Source organism: Oryctolagus cuniculus, chromosome 16 (assembly GCF_051225735.1).
Source record: "Oryctolagus cuniculus isolate XC-2025 breed Fujian yellow rabbit chromosome 16, ASM5122573v1, whole genome shotgun sequence".
NCBI classification, from domain to species: domain Eukaryota; kingdom Metazoa; phylum Chordata; class Mammalia; order Lagomorpha; family Leporidae; genus Oryctolagus; species Oryctolagus cuniculus.
The window spans coordinates 66,111,415-66,133,331 of record NC_142882.1 but is presented as its reverse complement, the minus strand read 5'-3'; the positions used below and the strand labels follow the sequence as shown (position 1 = coordinate 66,133,331).

The following is a 21,917-nucleotide window of genomic DNA, read 5'->3' as shown; positions in this document are numbered from 1 at the left end:
GACGTAGGCTAACTGGATCCTGGACTAGCCCCATATCTCAAAGGGCTCCACTCTTTGCTTCCCTAAACTTTTTAAATTTCCCTTCTAATGCCTAGGATAGGGAGGAGACAGCAGAGCCATCCAGGGGCAGGGAGGAGGGGGGAAACTCCATGGCCCTGTATTGGGAACCAGGTGCTCATTTCTCTCCTTTATGGCATTTTTCTTTCCTCTACCACTCACATGGAGTCAACTAGATGCACCAGAAGCTCTGAGTCTCATGCCCATCCTGTCTTCTTGGGGCCTGGACCCCAGTTCTAGGAGTGCTGTCTGGAGATTTAGCAAGCAGATGTCTTCTGCTGGCTGGTTAGTATTTCTTTTGTGGATTATGGAAAATTGGGTGCTAATATGACCGTTTATATAGAAGTCATGCAAATATTTTTTTCCTCTGGATCCTACACACCCTAGGAGTGGTCCTGGTCGTGTTTGCGCAATGTCAGTCTTTTCCTGCCCTGTTCCTTCTAAACCTGCTCTCTCCCAAACCCCATAAGTGGTAGCTTTGGGATCCGCATGGAAGGAAGGCCTACACTTCCGGGAATGGAGAGGTCTACTTCCGGGGAAGAAAGTCCTTGTCAAGGTCCCTGCGGGTGCCTAAAGGTCAACCAATGAGGATCAGACCCGCGTCAACCTTTAACCCCCATGCCCTGAATCTATAAAAGGAGCCCTCCCAATCTCTGACGCGCTACTTCCCCGGCCCCCGCTCTGTTGCTCTGTTGGGACCGGGGAACCTCGCCCAGGAGCGGAACCCCAATAAAAGCCTGTGAATTAATTGATTCGTCTGCCTGGGAAGATTTGTTATGCCCCGGACACCTTACAGATGGTGCCGAAACTGGGGAGCTGAGGTTTAGAGCCTCCCCTTTCTGGGTTCGAGACCCCGTCGCTCATTGAACCTGTCTGGTGCCCCAGACTAACTACGGACCATGTTCGACCAACTGTAACTCCTCCCTTGTTCTCCCTCCCTCCTCTGGGTTGGCCCAGTCTCTGCGATCTCTGGCTAGCTCTCCGTCAGGACAGAGACCTCCAAATTGTGCGCACGTGGGCTCTGTTCTCCGCTGTATAGCCTCCCAGCGGCTGTTGGAGACGTCCTGCCACTGGCTTGGCCCCATAGAGGACTGACCTCTAATCCGTCTGCTGAAGTCCGGGAGAGGGGATGCCTTGACCGAATTTCAGTAGATCCGGGCTACCGGGGAGACCATGGGATCTGGCCAATCCTGAGGGTGGGACTCAAAATGCCCTCTGGCCTGCCTCCTAAAGGACTTGAAGAAACTGGAACTGGCCCAGGACCTACGGAGTAAATGCCTCATCTTCTACTCCACCCAGGCATGGCCTAATTACCTTGAGAATTTCTGCCACAGGGAGAGAAAATGGTCAGAGGTCCCTATGTCCAGGCTTTGAGACCTTCGCTCCAGTCCTACCCTCTTCTCCTCTAATTTCCTCTCTGTCTGCTCCACAGCCCAGGTCTTGCAGGCCAAGATCGGCCCCCACCTCCTAAGGACGCCTCTTCTGTGTTACTGCTGAACTCTCCACCTTCCACCTTTTTGGATCCTCCTGAATTCCTGGGGACCCCACAGCTAGCCAGGAACCTCCCGCCCCCAGATGTGCATTCTTCCGCCCTGCCCCACCCCATGTCCTGCCTCTCCCTGCCGCCATTACTGGAAGCCAGGTAGCCATGTGGCCCAACCACCAGTGTCAGGCTCCCCCCCTCCCCCATCCTAATGGGATTCCCTGCTTCTGCTTCCCTGGCTGCCCTCTGGCAAAGTTTTAAAAGGACCTGTTCCTGACACGTGGCTCTCTAGCCTCCTCCTCTGGTCTCCTTTCTCTTCTCTCCTGCCCACTCTCTCCTCTCATCTCTCTCTTCTCTCCTCACTAGCCCCTCTCCTCTCTTGTCTCTCTTACACTCTCCTCTCTCTTTTTTCCCTTCTTCACCCCACCCCTCTGGTCTGCTGGGTTTTAGGTCAAGTGCCTAAGCCCTACATGGCCAACTGAATATGACATCATGGGCCTAAGGTGTTCTTAGGAAAAATGCAACTGTAAAAAGACACTGAGTTTGAAGGAAGAAAGCCACAGAGGCCTAAAGAGTTAAATGTTCTGTAAAATCCTACAGATGCTTTCAACAATGCTATGTGAAGTATGTGCCTCTTGTTGAGTTTATAATGAGTTTATAATTTTAAATGTGGCAACTTAAAGTCTTTTGTCATCCACAGTTTTATATATCAGATTTGCTGCTCATAAAACTAAAGCGTTGTTGGTTCTGTGCTTAGCTGCTCTCCTATAAATTCTGATGGACTTTTTCCAGCCACTTCTATTGTACTCAGTACTTTGGGATGGCACTGTAAACAGATGAAGCCAATAATGTATTACAGGTACCAACTGAGAGAAAGTATGGTTAGCTGAGGTTACTAACAGCAGAAAGTAATTCGAATCAATTGGTAAGTCAAAAAAACAGTTAAAGAGTTTAAAAAGCTAGTATCAAAACTGCTATATTTGTTATCTAATGATTGAAACTGCTTTCTAAGTTTTCATTTGATATTGCTATTGTCAGTAAGTGATCTGGGACTTGAGCACCCCCTTGACTTGCATCCTCTGGTCTGCTTTAACAAAAACCAGGAGGAAGAGAAAGCTAGGCATCAGAAATGGAAAGATAGGTGGCAGACCTATTAATAGCTGTTCTGCACAGTGATCTGCCCTCAAGGAGACCCAACAGACCAGTCCACTGCAGTGGTTTTCAATGTGGTAAGCCTGGGCTTCAGCAGAAGTCAGCTTGTGAAGAGCCCTGGCAGCTCTGCCAGCCAAGAGTTGGATCACTGGAAATGGACCTGCCCTGGAGTCGAAGGACTTCAGGTCAGAGCCACGGATCTTGCTGGCTCTAAGCTGAAAAGCCCTTCACTCAGCCCAGCTTCCAAAGTGACCACCACAGCTGAGGGGATGGCCAAGTAGGATCAGCAGCACTGCAGGCAGAACTGTAAATTTCCTGTTAGAGATGCCACCTGCCTTTACCTGGCCAGCTTTTCTCCCAGGCCAGTTAGGTAATGGAAGTCAACAGGGTGCCTTCGCCAAGGAGGTTCACACCTCCCTTAGGATGTACCCTATGAAGAGATAGGTCTGGGCCTCTTAACTTATAAGGCCTAAAGCCTACCAGATTATTATCAAGCCCCTTCTGTCAGGTTTTATTTGCCTCTCAATCAGCAAACTTAGTCATGGCTTAGACAGCACCTTTCTTGGGTCCTCTAGTAATGATTCTGTCCTTTGTTCTAGACCCTGTCTAGCCCACTTGGGTCTCATTCCTTTGTAATCATAGCCTCTACTCAAACATCAGTGGCTCTGCTATCAACCTGTGTGTACTGATGGTCCTCTCCTCCACTTAATTTGCATGATTATTCAGAATTTCTCTACAGACAAACCCCTCTACATGCAAAAGTTGAGTGGCCTTTCTCTCAGTCTTGGCTGGGATCAGATTTAAACCATGTCCATCAAACAATCCTCACAAGGGTCCAGAGACCCCCCCCTCATTTCCTCTCCTCTATGAAATCCTTTCATTACCTGGTTAATGCCACTCTTAGGATCATTGGTTGCTATTCTCACCCTGACTTATATACTACAGTGTCTGTTTAAGTGTTTATAGCAGGTGATAATGGAATGAACCACGGCCTTCAGCAACCAGGCAGTCAACCAAATGCTTCTCCATCCATACATGCCTGTCCCTGCGGAGCCCCAAGATACCCCCAGCGGGCCCCTGTAGACGACGTCCCCAGTCAGCAGGAAGTTGCCAGAGACTCATCGTCGCCCCCTTTCCTATCATCAAAAGGTCGGGATGATAACTTCGGGATCCACAAGGAGGGAAGGCCTATACTTCTAGGAATGGAGAGGCCTACTTCCGGGGAAGAAAGTCCTTGTCAAGGTCCCTGCGGGTGCCTAAAGGTCAACTAATGAGGATCAGACCTGCGTCAACCTTTAACCCCCATGCCCTGAATCTATAAAAGGAGCCCTCCCAATCTCTGACGCACGACTTCCCCGGCCCCCGCTCTGTTGCTCTGTTGGGACCGGGGAACCTTGCCCGGGAGCGGAACCCCAATAAAAGCCTGTGAATTAATTGATTTGTCTGCTTGGGAAGATCTGTTACACGCCGGACACCTTACAAATAAGGACTTACATTTTGCAAAGAGCAGAAACCAAGAGGTTGAGGCAGGAGTTTTTAGTGTTTCATTCTTCTTTTTTCTTTCTTTCTTTTTTTTTTTTTTTTTTTTTTGACAGGCAGAGTGGACAGTGAGAGAGAGAGACAGAGAGAAAGGTCTTCCTTTTGCCGTTGGTTCACCCTCCAATGGCCGCCGCGGCCGGCGCGCTGCGGCCGGCGCACCGTGCTGATCCGATGGCAGGAGCCAGGAGCCAGGTGCTTTTCCTGGTCTCCCATGGGGTGCAGGGCCCAAGCACCTGGGCCATCCTCCACTGCACTCCCTGGCCACAGCAGAGGGCTGGCCTGGAAGAGGGGCAACCGGGACAGAATCCGGCGCCCCGACCGGGACTAGAACCCGGTGTGCTGGCGCCGCAAGGCGGAGGATTAGCCTAGTGAGCCGCGGCGCCGGCCTCATTCTTCTTTTTTCTTTGACACAAATGCCATTGTGCCCAGCTTCCCAGCCATGTGGAGTCTTATCTCTTGTCACATGCAACTGTGGCCAGGTGGAGCCACAGACAGGAACATGGAGGTGGCCTCGGCAATACTGGAGGGTAATTGGCTTTAAGGAAGACAATCCCATCCCTGCAGAAGCCAGGGGAAAGCCTTGAAAAGAGATTCTGTCAATAAAACCAAGTTCCCAAAGCACTGTGCTCGGCCCAAAATGAGCCCTCTCACTAACAAAAGGCTTCTTGTGTCTGCTCCAGGGAAGGGTGTGTGAGGAACAGGAACACACGGCCGAGGGTGATGCCATGGTGGCTGCTAGTGACGTGGAGTCACAATTCACATTTACCAGGCACATTGCACCCATTATCTGGCTTCATCCTAATGACAGTAGTAGTATTATTTCCATAAACATGTTTTTGAAAGGTGGGATGTGGAGAGAGGGAAAGAGCAGGCTCCCATTGACTAGCCCACCCCCAAATGCCTGCACTGTTTGGGGCTGGGCCCAGCTAAAGCCAGGAGCTGAGAACTCCATGTGGGTCTTCCATATGGGTGGCAGGGACCCAAGTACTTGAGCCATCAGCTGCTGCCTCCCAGAATACACATTAGCTGGAAGCTGGAATCAGGAATAGTCAGGAATCAAACCCAGGCACTCTGATACGGGGTGCAGGTGTTTCTATTATTTCCATTTCATAGGCAAGGGAATAGAGGCAGTGTGGTGAAGTAATTTGTTCATGATGTTGTAGCTGATCAGTGCTGAAGGCAGGATTTAAAAAAAAAAGATTTATTTACTTATTTTTTGAAAGAGTTACAGAGAGGTTGAGAGGAGAGAGAGAGAGAGAGAGAGAGAGAGAGAGAGAAGGATCTTCCAGCTACAGTTCATTCCCCCAGAAGGCCATAATGGCCAGCACTGTGCTAGGCCAAACCAGGAGCCAGGAGCTTCTTCCGGGTTTCCCACATGGGTGCAGGGGCCCAATCCCTGGGGCCATCTTCTACTACTTTCCCAGGCCATAGCAGGGAGCTGGATGGGAAGCAGAGCAGCTGGGATGCTGCCAGCGGAGGTGTTGGCTTTACCTGCTATGCCACAATGCTAGCCCCTGAAGGCAGGATTTGACCCAGGTCTAGCCAATGCTCAGGACGTGTGACCTGCGGGCTGAAGTTCTCTTATGGGGTGAGGAAAATCCATCCCGCAAGAGAAAATCCAGGCTCTCAAGGACCTCAATAGGGCTCAGGAGAGAACCCTTGAAAGGACTCCTTTAGCTGTGTTTTAAAAACCTTGAAGTACTTGCAGTGAGTGATTTCTTATTCCAAGTCAGCAGCTTTGGAGCTCAACACACTTCAGTTGCTCTTAAAAGGTAGCTGAAAAGTGGGTGTGAGATATTGACATTCCAGAAAGAAAAGATAGTATTGTGGTTCTTTTCACCCAAGCACTTCAAACTCTTTCTAAAACACCTCATGGAGATCCTGTTATCACACACTTCGCAGGGTAAAGACTGCCCATTGTCATTCAGGAAACCAATGGCACATCAAGTTTGATTCAGGGAAATGAAATGGAGCTGGGCTTGGGACCCTTCTCTGGGGTCACATCCAAACCAGCCCATAGTTAAGGCCATCAGAGCTGCTCTGCCACCACCCTGTCACCAGGTGTTGGCACATTTCTTTTGATTGCCTTTGTTTATATCTTGTTTCTCTTAAAAGGGGTGTTTTAAAATTTTTAGAAATTACTTATTCTCATTTTATTTGAAAGGCAGAGAGACAGAGACACACAGAGATCTTCCATCGGCTGGTTCATTCCCCAAATGCCTGCAACAGCTGGGGCTGGGTGAAGCCTGGAGCTCTGCGTGGGACTCCCACGTGGGTGGCAAGAATCGGAGTACTTGAGGCAGCACCTGTTGCCTCCCAGAGAGTGCTGGGGTCAGGAGCAGAGCCTGATGCAAAGCAGTAGCACTCCCATCAAGTGGCATCTTAACCCCTTCAATAAAGCCTCTCTTCGGAGTTTTTTCTTTTTTCTTTTTTTTTTAGCAGAGATTTGTGGAGGCCTTTGAGAGTAGCGGAGGAATGGCCGGATAGCACAGGAACAGGAGGAAGAAGCAAAACAGGAGTGGCAATCCAGTGGAGGCCATGAGGAGGCAAACTCAAACGCAGACAAACCCGGGAGCCTGTGGCCCAAAGGTGAGGACGGGGGAGGCCCCAGCCCCAGGAGCCACTCCCTGGGAGCACCGCGTTCAGCCACAACTTTTACACTTAGCAGGGCCTAGGGACCTCCTCACCTATCCCACTTATTTTGAATTCCATAGTCAGGGGCAGGTGGGTCTGGTTCAAATGTGTCCTTTTAGACAAGTTAGCAAGCTTTTCCAGGCCTCAGTTTCCTTATTTTCAAGAGAGGATGAGAAGAGACCCCGGCTTGTGCTTGGTCACCAGGGAGCACAGCTTGGCACCTGTCCACCTCCGCGTGGGCGGCTCGGCCTCCCTCCCTGCCTTCTGTCTAGCCACCAGCTAACTTTTCTCCCATGTTCTTTACTTCTTCCTAAGTGTTTTCATTTTGCCAGGCAGAGTTAGACAGTGAAAGAGAGGTCTTCCTTCCGTTGGTTCACTCCCCTAATGGCCACTACGGCTGGTGCTGCGCCGATCCGAAGCCAGGAGCCAGGTGGTTCCTCCTGGTCTCCCATGCGGGTGCAGGGCCCAAGGACGTGGGCCATCCTGCGCTGCCCTCCTGGGCCACAGCAGAGACTGGAAGAGCATCCTGCGCTGCCCTCCTGGGCCACAGCAGAGACTGGAAGAGGAGCAACTTGGACTAATACCCTGGGTGCCGGCGCCACAGGCGGAGGATTAGCCTAGTGAGCCACAGTGCCGGCCCCTAAGTGTGTTCATCCATTCAATCTTTCTCTGGGAAGACGAGGACCCGAGTGGGCCACGGTAGGGCAAAGTGGAGGGGGAGGTGCATGGAAGCTTAAAGAAGGGTCCGCAGGGCCACCCAAGGGGAGGCATGAATGTGTGTGTCGGGGTGTGTGTGTGTGTGTGTGCGCGCGCACACGCACGGGGGCGTGTAGGGTCACACCGGGAGGGCCGCCCCTGGTGCAAGACCCCCGCTCATTCCGCACGTTAAGAAACTAACGACGAAGGCCCTCAAACTTCTGGCAAGTTGGAAGCTTTTTCTCCCTAGTGGAAATCGCTGGTGGGAAATGAGGCTGTCAGGGAGGAAGTGTGAAGGTTGCTTTGGGAAAGGCCCTCTTTGCTCCGTGTGAGGGGCTCTCGGGAGTCCCTCCCCGCCTTGTTTTTCCCATCGCTGCTCACGGTCTGCATTCTGAGGTGGGGTGCACCGTGCAGCTCTGGGCTTCTTTACCCGCCGCCAGCCCCGAGGAACACATGGTTCCTAGTCTTCCTTCTCTGGACACCGCTATCTGTGGAACGTCTTTCCACGGCCTGCGGAGGCTCCTATTCAGTGAATATCCCCTCAGCCAACTTGGGAACCTGTTCACAGCAGTGCTGTAGTTTTCCTCGGTGACAAAACAGTTGTCTGCCAACTTCGCGTTAGTGAAAATGGGGAAAGAGGTCAACTCGGCGAGAGACCCCCCCAGCCCTGGGCTTGTACCTGAGCTCTTTTTGTTATTCTTTTTTTGACAGGCAGAGTGGACAGTGAGAGAGACCGAGAGAAAGGTCTTCCTTTACTGTTGGTTCACCCTCCAATGGCCGCCGCGGCCGGCGCACCGCGCTGATCCAATGGCAGGAGCCAGGTGCTTCTCCTGGTCTCCCAAGGGGTGCAGGGCCCAAGGACTTGGGCCATCCTCCACTGCACTCCCTGGCCACAGCAGAGAGCTGGCCTGGAAGAGGGGCAACTGGATTTTTGTTGTTCTTGTAGTCATAGCCTTTATATAAACAAAGGTCTGCATTGTAATGCGTATGAGGAATTGGGGTCTCCCTGGTTTCCTGCAATAAGAGTGGACCGGATTAGACTTTGAAGATTATTTACAGCCTGCCAGTGCCTTTGGTTTTGAATTCTTGGTGTTTTGATAGCTACCGCAGGTGCGACAGAGCCTTTCCCGGAAGTACTCATGGGCTGGGCCAGCCTCCCAAGCTTAGTTGGCACAGGAGCAGTGTCACCTGGTCTTGCCTGGGAGGAGTGCTCAGACAGCAGCTGCTAGAGGGTTTGTTCTGATTCTTGGGACAGCAGGAGCTTCAGTGGGTTTAGGGCCAAGCTTTGCTGTTAACCAATTGAGACATTTTGGCCATTAAACTTAGTCTCCTCAATCACCAATGATCCTTTCTCCGAACGACAAAAACGACTCCCGCACAAAGTTGCAGCTTATACTGGTATGTAAGGGTGGAACGCAGTGCGCGCACGGGGAGGCGTGAAATAGTAGCTGTGCAACAGGTGTGGGGTTTATTTGGAGCCACAGCCTGCACCTGGCTCTGGCGAGGGTCCTAGGAGTTAAGGCAAATGTTCATAAGAGTGCACTCTTTCGTCTGTCTTGAGAAACTAGGGCGTTTCCTGCGAGGTTTACGTCTGTTGGCTGAAGGGGCTCTCGGTGGCCCTGAAGTGGGTTGGATAAACATTTCGGCAGTGGAGAGTGAGCACTTGTGCTGGAGTACTAGGTACCATGCATTCAGACTTGAACCTGCAGAACAGGTGATGGAATGCAGTCACTGAGGTCTCGGTGCAGCTGGCATTCCCCTGTCCCTTCACCCCATAGGTCATCCGTCTCGTCTGCCTCTTTCTTCTATCACAGCTTTGCTTGTGCTCCGATTTTTTCACCTGTTCTTGTGCCCAAGCCCTCATCTCACACCTGAGTAATTGTTAATGGCTTTCCCTTCCTTTCCCTATGTTTACTGTATAGAAAATGAAAAGTAACCTCAATTTCTTTTTATTACGGAAACGAGATTTGTTGTAGAAAATTGAGTACAAATAGAAGTGAAAAGGAAAATTGCAAATGATCATTCTACCTAAGATAGCAATTTTTTCTACATATGCACACTTATTAGCTCACTGCATGCACTGTTATATATATTTTTAAAATATTTGAGACAGTTACAGACTGAGAGGGAGAGACAGAGAGGTCTTCCATCTGCTGGTTCACTCCTCAAATACCTGCAATGGCTGGAGTTGAGCTGATCTGAAGGCAGGAGCCAGGATCCTCCTCTGGGTCTCCCATGCAGGTACAGGGACCCCAAGCACTTGGGCCATCCTCCACTGCCTTCTTGGGCCACAGCAGAGAGCTGGATTGGAAGAGGAGCAGCCGGGACTAGAACTGGCACCCATATGGGACGCTGGTGCTACAGGTGGAGGATTAACCTACTGAGCTACAGCGCCGGCTTCAGTTATATTTTAAACAAACAAACCATACTGTGTATAATGTTTTGCCCATACTTTTTTACTTGAGAATGTCTCTTGTGGTATGACAAGTTATCCCAAATCTCAGCAGTTTAGAGTAATCAACATTAATCATTTCACCTGGTCTGAGGTCGGGAGCAACCAGGTGTGGCTTAGTGGGTGCTTCTGGGTGAGAGTCTTGCACAGGGGCGTGGTCTCAATGTTGGCTGAGATGGAAGGAACTACTGTCAGGGTGGCCCCCTCACGTGGTTGTTGGGTGGAAGCCTCAATTCCTTGCCATGTGGACTTCCTCCTACATGACAGTTGGTTTCCTCCTGAGCAGGAGATCCAGGAGAGACGGGACTATGTTGTATATTATTGAATAAGGAGTCACAGTCCATTTCATCTCTCTTCTACCCCCTGACGGCCACCACTAATCTACTTTGTCTCTAAATGTTCCTGTTCTGGACATATGAATGGAATCATACCATTATTTCTAAATTCTTTCACTTAGTATAATGTCTTCAAAGCTTATCCATGTTGTAGCTGTTTTGAAAACTTGTTCTGTTGGTGAATAGCATTCCATTTTATGGGTAATAGATTTTGTTTACTCACCAGTTGATGGACATTTGAGTTGTTTCTACTTTTGGGATACTAGGAATAATTCTGTGAACATTTAAGTGCAAATTTTTGTGTGGACATTTGTTCTCATTTCTGTTGAGTGTATACTTAGGAGTAACTTTATGCTTAACATTTTAAAGAGCTAGCTGATTGTTTTCCAAATCAATTACCCCATTTTATATTCCTACCAGCAGTGTATGAGGGTTCCAGTTTCCCCATATCCTCACCAACAGTTACCTGTTTTTTTTTTTTAAATGGCCATACTATTGATGTGAAGTAGTATCATATTGTGCTCTTTATTAGTATTTCCCTAATGACTAAATGATGATGAGTAACTTTTAGTGTCTATTGATCATTGTATATCATCTTCTGAGAAATGCTTATTCAATTTTTTGCCCATTTTTATTGAGCTGTATGAGTTCTTTATATGCTGAAGGTTACCAGACACATGATTTGCAAACATTTTATCCTACGTTGTCTTTTCACTTCCTTAATGATACTGTTTGTTGCAAGAAAGTTTGTAATTTTGATGTGGTCCAAGTTTTTTATGTAGTTGTTCACTATTCTTCCTCCCTGTTTTTACCTGTTAGAATGAATTAAGTCTGGTCCACACCTAAGGGGGTGGGGAAGATCAAGCTCTCTATTTTTAAAAGAGTTGTGGTGAAAGAGATACAATATGGCTGGCGCCGCGACTCACTTGGCTAATCCTCTGCCTGCGGTGCCAGCACCCTGGATTCTAGTCCCGGTTGGGGCGCCGGTTCTGTCCCGGTTGCTCCTCTTCCAGTCCAGCTCTCTGCTGTGGCCCCAGAAGGCAGTAGAGAGTAGCCCAAGTGCTTGGGCCCTGCACCTGCATGGGAGACCAGGAGGAAGCACTTGGCTCCTGGCTTCGGATCGGCGCAGTGCCGGCTGTAGTGACCATTTGGGGGGTGAACCAACGGAAGCCCTTTCTCTCTCACTGTCTAACTCTCTGCCTGTTAGGGTAAACTTTATATTGTATCTTTATCAGCCACTTGTAATGTATAATATTGTTAACTATCTGCATATTGTACAGCAAATTTCTGATTTCTGGACTCCATCTATCTAAAACTATTGGTTGCACACCAGCTTCCTATTTCCCCCACTCCCAGACCCCTGGCCATCACCATCTCACTTTGTTTCTGTGAGTTTGACTGCTCTAGATATGTGTGTAAGTGAAGTCATGCATTATATGTGTGGTGTCTGGCTTATTTTTACCAAGATTCATCCATGTTGTAGCATACTACAATTTCCTTTTTATTATGTGAAATTTAAAAAATTTTTTATTATGTGACAAAGCAGAAAGAAGCACACAGGCAGACAGGTCTTCCAAATCCTGTTTCACTCCCCAAATGCCTGCAACAGCTGGGGCTGGGCCAGGCTGGGGCCAGGCTGAAGCCAGGAATTGGTAACTCAATCTGGGTCTCCCACAGGGTTGGCAGGGACCCAAGAACTTGAGCCATATCCTGCTTCTGCCCAGGTTGCATAGTAACAGAAAGCTGGAATTGGAAGCAAAGGTGGGACCTAACCAAGCACTCTGGTATGGGATGTGGACATCCCAAGTGGTGTCCTAGTGGCTGTGCCAAAAATGCTAGCTTCTTAATCTCCTTCTTTTAAAAGGAATATGATATATAATATTCCATTGTATGTATTTGCCACGTTTTGCTTGCCCATTCATCGCTCAGTGTATTTTTTCACTTGCTGCAATGAATATGGGAGAAGAAATATTTCATCTAGATCCTGTTCTAATTCTTTTGCTGAATATTTAAAAGTAGATTTGCTAGATCATATTGTAGTTCTGTTTTCAACTTAAAAAAATTTTTTTTTTGACAGGCAGAGTGGACAGTGAGAGACAGAGAGAAAAGTCTTCCTTTGCCGTTGGTTCACCCTCCAATGGCCGCCGTGGCCAGCGTGCTGTGGCCGGCGCACCGCGCTGATCCGATGGCAGGAGCCAGGTACTTATCCTGGTCTCCCGTGGGGTGCAGGGCCCAAGCACTTGGGCCATCCTCTACTGCACTCCCTGGCCATAGCAGAGTGCTGGCCTGGAAGAGGGGCAACCGGGACAGAATCTGGCGCCCCGACCGTGACTAGAACCTGGTGTGCCAGCACTGCTAGGTGGAGGATTAGCCTAGTGAGCTGCGGCGCCGGCCTCTGTTTTCAACTTTATAATATTTCACTGTGTATATATGTACTCTATTTTCTTTATCCATTCATCAGTTGATGCACACTTAGGTGTGTTCGTTTCCTGGGTATTATGAATATTGCAGTAAGCATGGGGGTGCAGATGTTTCTTCAACAGCTGGATTTCATTTCTCTTGGTTATATACCCGGGATTGGGATTGCTGGGTCATATGGTAGTTCTATCTTTAGTTTTCTGAGGAATTGCCATACCATTTAACACACACAAATTGTACTAATTTACATTCCTACCAACAGTGTGCAAGGGTTTCCTTTTCTCTACATCCTTGCCAACACTTGATATTATTTGTCTTTTTGATAAGTCAGTTTTACTGGAATGAAGTGATAGCTCACTGTGGTTTTAATTTGCATTTTCCTGATGATTAATGATAAACACTTTTTCATGTACTTTTTGGCCATTTGTATATCTTCCTTTGAGGAATGCCTGTTTAGATCCACCTCTGCTCATTAAAAAAAAATTATTTCAAAAGGAGAGTAAGGGAGTGAGTGAGAGACTTTTTTCCTCCAAGGACTAATTTACTCCCCAGATGGTTGCAATGGCAGGGGCCAGGCCAGACGCAAGCCAGGAGCCTGAAACTCTATCAGCGTCTTCCACAGGGAGACAGGGGCCAAGCACTTGGGCCATATTACGCTGCTTTCCCAGGCACATTGCAGGGAAAGGAAGCAGAGCAGCTGGGAGTCGGATAGGGGATGCTGTGCCGCGGGAGGTGGCTTCATCTACTGTGCCACACTGTTGACCCCTCCACTGCCGTTTTTAACTGGATGATTGTTTCTTGCTATTAACTTGAGTTCCTTATATAGTTTGTGTATTAACCCCTTGTCAGATATAGAGCTTGAAAATATTTTCTCCAATTATGTAAGATGTCGCTGCACTTTGACAGTTCCTTTGGCTATGCAAAAGCTTCTTAGTTTGATGAATCCCATTTGTCTATTTTACTTTTATTTCCTGTGCTTTTAGGGTTGGATCTAGAAAATCCTTTCCCATTCCAACATCCTGAAGTGTTTTCCCTGTTTCCTTCTAATAATTTCAAAGTTTCAGGTCTTACACATTCAGGCTTTTAATCTATTTTGAATTGATTTTTGTATTTGGTGATACAGGGGTCTAGTTTTTTTTTTTTTTTTCTGTATATGGATTCTGCATTTGTCCAGCTACATTTATTAAAAAGACCATATTCTTCACAATGCATGTTTCTTTTCAGTTCTGTTTATTTGAAAGAGTTAGAGAAAAAGGAGAGAGAGAGAGATTTGATCTGCTGGTTCACTCCCCAGATGGCCACAATGGCTAGGCCGAAGCCAGGAGCTCCTGGTCTTCCATGGGAGTGCAGGGACCCAAGGACTTGGGCCCTCTTCTGCTGCCTTGCCAGGCGCTTTAGCAGGGAGCTGGAACTGAGGTTGAGCTGGAACTGGGGCTCGAACCAGCAGCTTAACCTGTTCTACAACGCTGGTCCCGCCGAGTGTGTTCTCAGCACCTTTGTCAGAGATCAATTGGCTGTAGATGTGTGGATTTACTTCCAGGGTTTCTAATCTGTTCCATCGGTCTATTGATCTGTTTTTATGCCAATGCCATGCTATTTTAATTACTGCAGCTTTGCTCTTTGCCAATTTTTGCTATAAAGCTGTTACTATTTTTGTTGTATAGTTTTAGAAGTACTTTAGCCGGCACCGCGGCTCACTAGGCTAATCCTCTGCCTTGCGGCGCTGGCACACGGGGTTCTAGTCCTGGTTGGGGCACCGGATTCTGTCCCGGTTGCTCCTCTTCCAGGCAAGCTCTCTGCTGTGGCCCGGGAGTGCAGTGGAGGATGGCCCAAGCGCTTGGGCCCTGCACCCCATAGGAGACCAGGAGACGCACCTGGCTCCTGCCATCGGATCAGCGTGGTGCGCCGGCCGTGGCGGCCATTGGAGGGTGAACCAACGGCAAAAAGGAAGACCTTTCTCTGTCTCTCTCTCTCACTGTCTACTCTGCCTGTCAAAAATAAATAAATAAATAAAAAATAATAGTACTTTAAATATTTTTAAGAATAACACCACCTTAGACGCATGGTTCGCGCATATTTTGTCCCGTTCTGTAGGTTGCTTTCTTGTTAGGTTGATAGTTTTCTTTGCACAGCAGCTTTTTGATTTGATGCCATCTCACTTGTTTTATTTTTGCTTTTGGGGGTCATATCCAGGAAATTATCACCAAGACCAATGTTATAGAATTGATCGAACTATCTTTTATTTACTTTTTTGAAATATATTTTTTGAAGATTTTATTTATTTGAAAGGTAAAGTTAGAAAGGGAGAGACAGAAAGGTCTTCCACTTGTTGGTTCACTCTCCAAATGGCTGCAGCGGCCAGAGCCGAGCTGGTCCAAAGTCAGGAGCCTGGAGCGCCTTCCAGGTCTCCCATGTGAGTTCAGGAGCCCAAGGACTTGGGCCATCCTTCCACTGCTTTCCCATGAATGTTATCAGGGAGCTGGATTGAAAGTGGAGCAGCTAGGACTCAAACCAGCACCCATATGGGATGCCGGCGCTGCAAGTGGGTGCCACAGAGCTGACCCTTCAAACTATCTTAAAGAGGAGAGAATCTGGCATGGTGGCATAGTAGGTTAAGCCACTGCCTATTATGCAAGCATCCTGTGTGGGTGCCAGTTTGAGTTCCAGCTGCTCTGCTTCCAATCCAGCTCCCTGCTAATGTGTCTGGGAAAGCAGCGGAGGATGACCCAAGTACCTGGGCCTCTGAACCCACATGGGATGCCTGGAAGAAGCCCCCGCCTCTTGACTTCAGCCTGACCCAGCCCTGGCTGTTGCGGCCTTTTGGGCAGTGAACCAACAGTTGAAAGATCTATTTCTCTAACTCTGCCTTTCAAATAAATACAAATAATTCTTTAAAGGAGAGAATGACACAATTTGTGGGCATATTTAAAAACAAAAAAATTTAAAAACAAATATGTTAATATGTATTTAAAATATATCTAGTGGCAATAAAGTACTTCATCAGAAGACCACTGAAGCTGATGTGGTTGTAAGTTTTGGCTACATCATGTAATTGCTGTGAGATGTTGGAAATACTACCTGACTCTTGGTGCTTCATTTTTGTAAGCTGTAAAACAAGGGTGATGATAAATGTTTCTGTTGTAACATCACATGTCATCTATGCATTCCTGAAACAAATCTATTTTTGCAAAATAGTGCACTAAAAATATCAGGGCTAATGGGAGAAAGAGGGTTGCACTGACCACATAACACCCAGGGTCACAGACAGTGAGGGCTAGGCAGCCTTCTACAATGGGGTTGCACTTTTCCCTCAAGTTGCAGGTGCTGGAGGGCATTGGTTCTAATCCTCTTACCATAAGGAAGACCTGTTCTCACTGCTTTGTCATTGGCGCCTTTAGGTCTGTCAGATGGATTAAGGGGGAAAGTCCCTGTGGTTCTTGGAGCTTCTGTACCAGCCTTCATTTGCACTAAAGAAAGGTAGCTTGATTCATTTTCTCCTCCTCCTCTCTTGAAATTGTCACCGTGATGTCTCCTACATCGTGAGAAACGTGTCCAATATCGCCTACAAATATCACACGCTGAGAAAAAAACAAGTTTGAGCCAATATGGTATATTACAAGCATCACTCCCCTACTTACCGATGGTGTGAAGGCCATATGGGTTGCTGGCTTCTTAGGTAGTGGCTTAACCCTCTATGCTTTAATGCTGGCCCCTATTTATTTTCTACTTAAAGTAGAGTCCATCTTCCTCCCTCCCTCCCTCCCTCCCTTCATCTATTCCTCTCTCCATCCAGTGGTTTACTCCTCAGATGTCCATAGGGGCTGGGGCTGGGACAGACTGAGGCTGGGAGTCCAGCATTCTGTCTGGGTTTCCCATGTGAGTAACAAGCACTTGAGCTATCATTTGCTGTCTTCCAGGATAGGTTAGTAGGAAGCTGGATCAGAAGCAGAGGGGCCAGGACTTAACCAGGGATGCGGGTGTCCTAAGCAGTGGCTTAACCCACTGCATCACAACCCCTGCCCCAGAATGCTAAATTTAAGGCCCCTTGATAATTCTGAAACCATCAAAGCATTTATTATTTCTCATCTTTTTTAGGGAGAGATGGGCACTGGTTCATTTTGCAGGAATATTCTAAAATATATTAAAAACCCTTTCCCTTAGCCTTGACTTATGGATATGTTCATGTAGCTTGCCTTAAACATTTTAGTGACTTGGAGGTGGTATCTAGCTAAGAATAAACATTGTGATAGTATTTACTGGATTTTCAAGTAACTATTTGTGCCTTATAAAAGGCAATTCATTGATATTTTGAAAAAGCTAATATGGATATTATAAAATTTACTAAATTCCTATCTTTTGAATTCTTTTGGTAATAACAATTTTGACAATAAGAATTAAGATTGCTGTAGTGTTTACTATATGTCAAGGTCCTGTTATTCACTGAGTTCATGGGAACACTAAAAGTGTTTAATTTGAACCTTGCTTACATATGTGAACGTGGCACTGTGTAATCAGACTTTTGTGGAACTATAAAACTTAAAAAGAAATTTATATATTTTTATTTTATTGGCTAAGCGATTAGAGAAGTTACCACCAGGTGGCGCTAAAGGACTGAAGTTGGCAATTGGGCCACTTAGCTGTGGTAGGGGGAATGAACAATTTTTTTTTTTTTTTGACAGGCAGAGTGGACAGTGAGAGAGAGAGACAGAGAGAAAGGTCTTCCTTTTGCCGTTGGTTCACCCTCCAATGGCCGCCGCTGCAGCCGGCGCACCGTGCTGATCCGATGGCAGGAGCCAGGAGCCAGGTGCTTTTCCTGGTCTCCCATGGGGTGCAGGGCCCAAGCACCTGGGCCATCCTCCACTGCACTCCCTGGCCATAGCAGAGAGCTGGCCTGGAAGAGGGGCAACCGGGACAGAATCCGGCGCCCCAACCGGGACTAGAACCCGGTGTGCCGGCCCTGCAAGGTGGAGGATTAGCCTATTGAGCCACGGCGCCAGCCCAGAATGAACAATTTTTTTACTCTGGAAATATTTAATTAAAAAAAATTCACCTGAAATTCACAAATCAAGGATAGTATTAAAATACTCATGAAAGTACATTGATTATTTTGTCTACACAAATCACACATACTATATTTCGTACTTGTGTTTGTATGACCTTGCATGTGCTGATTGCTCACGTATATTCAAGTGTACATTTATTACAATGCAATGGAGAGCATACCGGATATAGTCCCTAGGGAGTTGCACATGAATTTGGTCATTTTTTTTAGAAAGCTTTTATTTAATAAATACAAATTTCAAAAGTACAACTATTGGATTATAGCGGTTTTTTCCCCCCATAACCACCTTCCCACCCTCAAACCATCCCATCTCCCACTCCCTCTCCCATTCCATTCTTCATTAAGACTCATTTTTAATTATCTTTATATACAGAAGATCAACTTAGCATATACTAAGTAAAGATTTCAACACATTGTACCCGCATAGACACACAAAATATAAAGTGCTGTTTGAATATTAGTTTTACTGTTAATTTGCATAGTACAACACATTAAGGACAGAGATCCTACATGGGGAGCAAGTGCACAGTGACTCTTGTTGTTGATTTAACAATTGACACTCTTACTTATGACGTCAGTGAGCACCTGAGGCTCTTGTCATGAGCTGCCAAGGCTATGGAAGCCTCTTGAGTTCACCAGCTCCGACCTTATTTAGACAAGGCCTTAATCAAAGTGCAAGTTCTCTCCTCCCTCCAGAGAAAGGTCCCTCCTTTGAGGGCCCGATGAACAATGTTCTCTAAAGGCTGTTTTGAAGGAAGGGCACGCAACATTGCCTACCATGCAGCAAACACTAAGGACTGTCCCTATCGAATTGCGTGGATACTTTTCCTGGGGAGTTGAAGCTCCCTGAAGATACAGATCATGCTGTAATTTTACTGGGATCTCAAGTGACCCCTCCCAACAACACCACCCCAAGTGGTTTTTCTGAAAGAAAACGAAAACAAAATTCATGTGAAATCGCTTATGGAATGGGTCCAGTCTTGCCTTCAGCAGGCCAGAGCTGTGTGGACCCGAAGCCAGGAGCTTCTTCCAGGTCTCCCACGCAGGTGCAGGAGCCCAAGGACTTGGGCCGTCTTCCACTGCTTTCCCAGGCCGTATGAGAGAGCTGGATTGGAAGTGGAGCATCTGGGACTCGAACCAGAGCCAGAACTGCAGGCGACGTCTTTTACTGGCTACACTACAGCGCCAACCGCGGGGTGTTTTCTTTTGCTTTCTTTCTAGAGAAGACAGTGTAAAATCATCCCCACCAGCTCAGATTTTATTACTTAAAGCAATTCCACATTCCTAGAAGTCTCCATTTGTGCTCATTAGTGTTTTGCTCTAGAGCTGTTCTAAAATCTCAAACTGGAGACCATAGATTTAACAAAGAAAATTAAACCCTTGCACTGGACTTCTAAGGGGACAGAAGGAAATGAGTGAGAGGTGGAGCAAAGAGTCCTTTTGCAGGAAAATGTAAACCTGGGAACCAGAAAACCAGAGGCAACAAAATTAGAGACAACTAAGCGTTCCCGGAAGGAGTCAGGTACTCGGGCAGCTGATTGCTTGGGCAGAGCAACTGGAACCATGATGGGGGCATTCCATGGGAAGTGGCTTTTGGGGAGGTTTGGGAAAGGAAGGGTGTTTTCACAAGTGTCCGAGGGGTCAGTGTTGTGGCCTAGTGGCTGAAACTGCTGCCGGTGACACCAGCATCCCATGTGGGTGTCAGTTGATGTCTTGGCTGCTCCACTTCTTTTAAGTTTTAAGCTTTTCATTCAGTGAGAGAAATACATAGGAGAGTGAGGGCTCTATCTAAGAAAGAGAAATCTGGATTCATACCAAGTACCAGGAGCCAGCCATATGGAGGAGTGTGCAAGCTAGAAAGCATGGAGTGGGTGGCTGGAAGTCTGGGTGGCCCGAAAGCTGCGTGCCCTGAAGGTGCAGGGGCAGCAAGCAGGTCCAGGGCAGAAGGGCCAGTCCCGCTGTGTTTCAGGCCTTTAATCCACTTCCAAAGGGGAGTGGTTAATTAATCTGGCCAGTGGGCACACAGGTGTGGCCAGGTAGGGGCATGAGGTCACACAGTGTTGTGGTGAAGGCGTGGTCTTCCAGCTCACAAACCTTATCAATTTTATTCTGTATGCCTGCCTATGACATTCCCTCCTCAGAGACTCCATTCCCTTAATCCTAAGGGATTTTGAAGGGTCCAGAATCATATTTTTCTATAGCTGCTTCCAGCTTATGAGGGCGTAGTATAGGCCCTGCCTGTCCCAGGTGTGAAAGTCTATCTCATCTAACAAATTTGCTTTGTGAGCTGGAGCAGTCTCAGTCACCACCAATGTCTGTGTCCCCTGCATGGTCAGTTATTCCCAGAAGTTGTTGAGTTCTGAATATAAGTTTGTTAATTAGCGTAAGCAAAACTGGAACAAGACCAGTTGTAAGTGGAGTACCCCTTAAGTTGGAAAGAATGTATCTTACAGACTCCCAGATGGTAGCTGGTGATTGGCTACCTTTATGTAGATCATAAAACCCACTTAGCTTGGGCTGCTCCACTACTGATCCAGCTCCCTGTTAATATGCTTGGGAAAGCAGCAGAAGGTGGACCCCTGCTACCCATGTAGGAGACCCAGATGGAGTTCTAGGCTCCTGAGTTCCGCCTGTCCCAGCCCTGGCTCCTGTTTCCATTTGTAGAGTGACCCAGCAGGAGATTCTTTGTCCTTATCTCTGTGTACTCTGTAACTCTGCTTTTCAAATAAACCTTTAAAAAAAATCTAAGATTTCTGCCATTAGCTTTACCTTTCTGAAAATCAAGTCTACAAAACAAACAAAAAACCCAAACAGGCCAATAGTTGAGCATCTTGCTTGCTGCTTGATGTACATGGATCTCTTGCAAAGTGGTTATGGACACTTTCTTAGAGAAATAGCATACATCACTAAAGGTTATTTTTTTTTAATTTATTTACTTGAAAGACGGAGTGATGGAGGGGAGACAGAGATGGAAGGGGAAGATAATCCCTATGTGCTGGTGAACTCCACAAATGGACACACTGCTGGGGCTGGGAAAGGCTGAAGCCAGGAGCTCTACCTGGGTCTCCTGCATGGGTGGCAGGGACCCAAGTGTTTGGGTCATCATCTGCTTCTTTCCCAGGCATGTTAGCAGGGAGCTGGACCAGAAGCAGAACAACTGGGACTTGAAGCAACACTGTAATGTGGGATGCTGCTGTCATAAGCAGCAAGTTAACCCACTACACTATAATACCAGGGGCTATCTTAATAGAACTTTTGATCAAAGTAATGTACCCTATATCAACATAACACCATCTTGCTGATTTAGATCAAACCCAAGCAGCTACACAAAGTGTGTTGTTGCTGCCATTTCAGCAAGGTTTGAAAGTATTTTCCTGCTGTTAAAGGGAAGCTGAGCATGAACCTTTTTTTTAATTGATAACAGATTTCATATATTTCATAGGTACAATTCTAAGAAGATAACTATACTTCCTTCTCTCCCTTTGTCCTTCCCTCAATCCCCTTCCTTCCTCCTCTTTAAAAATTTTACAACATAATTTCAGTCTATTCTATGTTCACAGGCTTAATCCACTACTAAACATAATATTCAACAAGTAAGAAGTATAAAGACCACAGTTCCACAGGAATGTAAATGAGGGCTAAAAACAATGAAATCACAAGGTATACATTTTGTTCCTATACATTTTCTTTGTATTTTATATTAACTACTGCATATCAGAAAACCTATGATATTTGTCTTCTAGGACTAATTTTGTTAAGCATGATGATTTTCATTCATTTTGTTGCAAAAGATGGGATTTTATTGTTTTTTATGCCTGAATAGTGTGTGTGTGTGTATGTATATGTATACACTGTATTTTCTTTAACCATTAGTTGATGGACATCTGGGTTGATTCCATATCAGTTATTGTGAATTGAGCTGCAATAAACATGGGGGTACAGATAACTCTTTCATATGCTTATTTCCTTTGGGTAAATTCCTAGGGGTGGGATGGCTGGGTCATATGGTAGATCTATTTTCAGATTTCTGAGGAATCTCCATACTGTCTTCCATAATGGTTGTACTAGTTTACATTCCTACCAACAGTA

General features: G+C 46.9%; 2 long non-coding RNA genes across 17 annotated transcripts in view; both read left to right on the top strand.

Annotated features, from left to right (window-relative positions):
• Positions 1-217: 217 nt before the first annotated feature.
• Positions 218-4,122, top strand: LOC149121798 (uncharacterized). The gene is made up of 2 exons (XR_016222665.1): positions 218-342; positions 1,490-4,122. It is a non-coding gene; the product is annotated as an uncharacterized LOC149121798 (long non-coding RNA).
• Positions 4,123-6,418: 2,296 nt separating this feature from the next.
• The window catches only part of LOC103349454 (uncharacterized), a 165,708-nt gene continuing 150,209 nt past the window's right edge, over positions 6,419-21,917 (top strand). For 3 of the 16 annotated variants that reach the window (XR_016222659.1, XR_016222651.1, XR_016222649.1), the window contains exon 1: positions 6,423-6,820. This is a non-coding gene — a long non-coding RNA (uncharacterized LOC103349454). Of the gene's footprint in view, positions 6,821-8,377; positions 8,960-21,917 lie in introns of those variants that run through there. The other 13 variants (XR_016222660.1, XR_016222650.1, XR_016222658.1 and 10 more) reach the window with 11 other exon arrangements.